This window comes from Jaculus jaculus, chromosome 2 (assembly GCF_020740685.1).
Source record: "Jaculus jaculus isolate mJacJac1 chromosome 2, mJacJac1.mat.Y.cur, whole genome shotgun sequence".
NCBI classification, from domain to species: domain Eukaryota; kingdom Metazoa; phylum Chordata; class Mammalia; order Rodentia; family Dipodidae; genus Jaculus; species Jaculus jaculus.
Window position 1 is genome coordinate 126,933,692 of NC_059103.1, and position 4,830 is coordinate 126,938,521.

Below are 4,830 nucleotides of genomic sequence, written 5' to 3' on the forward strand. Positions count from 1 at the left end.
AGTAAAGGAGGGCAATAGTGGGAGGGAAAGGCTAAGCAGGGATAGAGATGTGGTAATGAGGGAGGGATGGGAATGCTGGGAAGATGAACCCAAACTAGGGACATGTGAATAAGCTATATGAAAACCTACTAGTTAGTGTGGTGCTTTGAATCAAACATGCCCCATAAACTCATGTGTTTTGAATGCTTAGTTTCAAGACACTGGCAACTTGGGAAGTATACCCTTGTTGGAGGAGGTGTGTCACTGGGAAGGGTCGACCTTGAGGTTTATTAGCCCCTAGCTTATCAGTGTTAGTTCTACTCACTCTCCTGCTACTGCTTTCCACCAGCTATGGCCTCTACTCATGTCACGCTTTCCTCTACCATCAGAAAGCTTCCTGTGAGAATGCAAGCCAAAACAAATCCTTTCCAACCATCAGCTGTTTTTGGTTGGGTGTTTTGTCCCAGAAACAACTGCAAGTTTCATATCTGACATGTAAGATCTGTGATGAAGTCCTTTGGCTCCAAAAGACTTTGGCATCTTTTTGCCCCTTCACTGTGCTACTAATGTTATGCTCAGTTCTCAGCACCCCCCGTGAACACCAAGGAAAATTAAACATGTATGCAAGGACAAGGAGCTTTAATTCAGGCTTATGCTCGGTCTCCTGACTTCACCAACCCAGTGGTTCCGTACAAGAGCCCCAAGTAGTGGGAGGGTAGGGTTTTTATAGGGATTTGAACATAGAAAAAGGGATGGGTACATGATTGGTTGATTTAAACAGTGTACTCTTCTGGTTGGCTTAGGATTTTGGTGGGCAAAGTTGGTGGCTGGAGCTAGGGGATTTGAGCTTAATTTATGACCATAGGAATGTCTCATGACTTCAGGAATGTATGGGATAATTGGCTTAACTGTTAAGCCTACTGCAGTGGTTTGAATAGAATAGATAGCCCCCAATATATTCAGTTGTTTATTGTTTGTAGTTTGCATCTGCTGGCTACCTGGCTGGAGGCAATGTCTACTACACCTACCCTTACGGCAAGGTCGGTGGGCTGGAGCTAGGGGAATTGAACTTATCTTATGGCATAATCAGTGTCCAGTAACTGTTAAATTTTGGCTTTAGACAGTTAAGTTCTACTTGATCTTAAGCACTCAGAAAGCAAGTATAATCAGGAAGTAAAATACTCAGAGTGACCTCTTTGCCATTATCAATGTTATGTATTATTGACAATTCTGATAGTTTCATCTGCTTTACACAATTTACAAAACATATAGAACATGCCATTGCATAAACAGCTTTAGAAATAAATTCCTGGATCTTCTTGGTGAAAGAGAATTATGTCTATCATGTCTGGTAATAGTAACTACATTAATTTTAGGGCCTTATGTACTCAGCTGATGTTTGAACTTTAAGTCCTCTTGCCTACAGTAAGCTCACATTGATGGTACTGCAAGAATTTAACCTCATCTACATGGGCACGTTAAACGATTCATCTTAAGAGAGTTAAAATGGAAAGCAAAGCAGGAAAATGCCCAAGTGAAAGGAAACTCTTCCCCTTTGCCACCTGGCTGTGAAGGGGAAGAGGAGACTAGAATATCCCTCAGATAAAGAAAAGTCTCTCTCCAGAGAGGAAGTCTCTGAAGAAGGGAAAGGAAAAGGGGTTTATACAATTTCAGAAGCATTTATGTGAATCAGACATCCAATTAGAATGAGCCTTATCCCCAGGCTCAGGTGTGTGAGGAGGGACTGGATTGGCTGATGAACACTGAAGGAACATTAATTTAGGAAGGGCCCTCCCATAGGAGCTAAGCCCCCTAAACTGCAGAAAAAACAGGAAGTTCTTGCATTCAGCCATCTTATATAAATAAAGGCTGAATCAGATGTGAGTTCTACTTATGCCAGAGCAAACAAGGTGGTATCCATGTTTTGGTGAGCAAGTCCCTAGTTAACTGCCTATCAAGAAAAAAGCCACCTTCTAATCTGGCTCAGTGGTGGAGGAAGCATCTTCACTTCATCACACATCCACAGCACAGAGAACAGCAAGCAGTAGCTGACTTTCAACACAGTGAGGCTGGATTCAACCCAAAGGTCTGCTCCCAGTAATCCATTGCCTCCAGCAAGGCTCCACTTCTCAAAGATTCACCAGTTGGTGAATAAGTAAGTTAAGAAGCTTATTCCAAAGAACCTGAAGCTAAGAGTGACTTTTACATTCAAACCACAAGAGGAGAATTTGAAGCTTGTGGGCCAGCTGGTCTGCCAGTTGAGACCCTGTCTCAAAGGTAGGGCACCTTCCTCTGACCTCCACACCACAAGCAGTACACGCACATACCACATTTATCTTATTTTTGGCTTTTTGAGGTAGGGTTTCACTGTAGCCCAGGCTGACCTGGAATTCACTCTGTAGTATTAGGGTGCCCTTAAACTCATGGCAGTCCTACCTCTGCCTACAGAGTGCTGGGATTAAAGTCATGTGCCACTATGCCCAGCACAAAATAAATTTTTAAGAAAAGAACATAGACAAATAGCTTGCCAGTAATAGGATGAAAGGTCTTATTATTCCAAAGTTTCTTGCTTTATGGATTCTCAAAGAAACCAAAATATCAAAAAGCAAAACATCTTAAGATGCCAAGTAATGTCTTTATTATCTGCAAGACTTGAGAACAAAAAACTTTGGGTAGCATTCCATTTTCTGCACCCCTGTCCCTCATTACTAAGGCCTCAAGCATTCTACGTAATAAGCACTCTACCAGTTACATCCAGTGCTTTTTATTTTTTAAACATTTTCAGGTCTCATTCAGTTGCCCGGGCAGACCTTGAACTTGCAATCAGATTGATCTAGCCTCCTGAGTAGCTGAAATTAGAGGCCTTTAAGGTTGATAGCTCCATCCTACCTTTTGTTACCACTTGCTATGTTTTAGATGTGTTTGCATCTCAAGGGTTCATGGGGTTCATTCTCAGTATAGGGATATGAAATGACAAGACTGGCAAGTAGTTGTCTAGGAAAACCTCATGGAGGGTGCAACCTTGAGACTTAAGGGAATTCTGTAACATCACCAGTGTTCTTGAGAGTGAGTTGTAAAATCTTGATCCTGACAAGGAATCACTTTCTGGCTAATCTTGCAGTGATCTCTTGCTTCTACACAGCACCACTGTATCACCTACGAAACTACTTTCAGAGCCAAGCAAAAGCAGTGCTGAGCTTCTGGGCCCCCAGAATAGTGAGCTAAAGAAATCACGTTTCATTCTCAGGCATTTTATAATAGCAACAACTGACACAGTCTCCCCCCCCCCCATATAGATTTTTTGTATTTTTTTCTACATAGTTCCTTCTTGTCTCTGGGACACAATACCTGGCAAAAATCAGTTTAAGGGCTTAGCAGTTAAGATGCCTGCCTGCAAATCTAAGAACACAGGTTAGATTCTCCAGGTCCCATGTAAGCCAGATGCACATGGTGCTGCATGCATCTGGAATTCATTTGCAGTGGCTAGAGGCCCTGGCATGCCCATTCTCACTCTCTCCCCTGTCTCTAATAAATAAATAAATCTTTAAAAAACTGTTTAATGGTTTGTTTCACATTTACAGTCCATCTTAGTGGTGAAAGTACATTAACAGGTTCAAGCAGAACTTCATTTAGTACACAGTGAAGCAGCAGAAAACGGGGGCTGGAAGATGGCTTAGTGGTTAAAGGTGCTTGCGCACAAAGCATGCTAGTCTGAGTTCAGTTCCCTAGTACCTACATAAAGACAGATGTACAAAGCAGTGCATGTGTCTGGAGTCCATTTACAGTGGCAGGAAACCCTGATGTAATTCCACTTTCTCAAATAAAAACATACTTTGGGCTGGAGAGATGCCTTAGCAATTAAGGTGCTTGCCTGTGAGGCCTAAGGACCTAGGTTCGATTCTCCAGGACCCCCCCATAAACCAGATGCACAAGGTGATGCATGTGTCTGAAGTTCGTTTGCAGCAGCTGGAGGCCTTGGCATGCCCATTTTCTTTCTTCCTCTCTCTGCCTCTCTCCCTCTGAAGTAAATAAATGGTCCTGGCACACCTATTTTTTTCTCTCTGCCTCTTTTTTCTCCCTCAAATAAATAAATAACACATGAAATACATTTTTTAAAGCAGATAAAGATGAATGCTATTACTCAGCCAGCTCTTTCCTTTATTAACAGTCCAGGACCCTGCTCCATAGAACGGTGCCAGCACAGTTAAGACATTCTGCCACCTTAATCAACCTAACCAAGATAATCCTTCACAGGCAGTCCTAGAGGCTAATCTGGTGACTCTAGGTACTTGTCAAGTTGACAATCCATACAAATTCTGATATTTCCCCTACTTTTAAAATTCTGGCAAAACGCAACTAGAATTTTGCTCTACATACTCTCATTCCTTAACAGAACTTCTTGATGTATAAGCTGAGAAGATACATGGGACTCCCACAAAATTAAGAGTTCAAAAGCAGATATAAATTGGGAATGGTGGCACATGCCTTTCTTTAATCCCAACACTTGGAAGGCTGATGTACGAAGATCACTGGGTGAGGCCAGACTGAGTCTATATAGTGATTTCCAGGTCAGCTTGGGCTAGAGTGAGACCTTACCTCAAAAAATCAAAACAAACAAAAACGAAAACACAGCTATATTCAGATAAAAGTTGCCAGGAGTTATAAGACAAGGGTGGAATAAAAAGCCTTGTTTGGAAATGTGAAGCAGGTTCTAGTGACAGATGCTGAATAGTATATATTATTGAGAATGTTCTTAATGCCACTGAATGCAAAAAATGATTAAAATCATAAATATTCTGTATGATTTGACCAAGATTAAAATAAGAGAATAAAAGCCAATGCAGGACACCA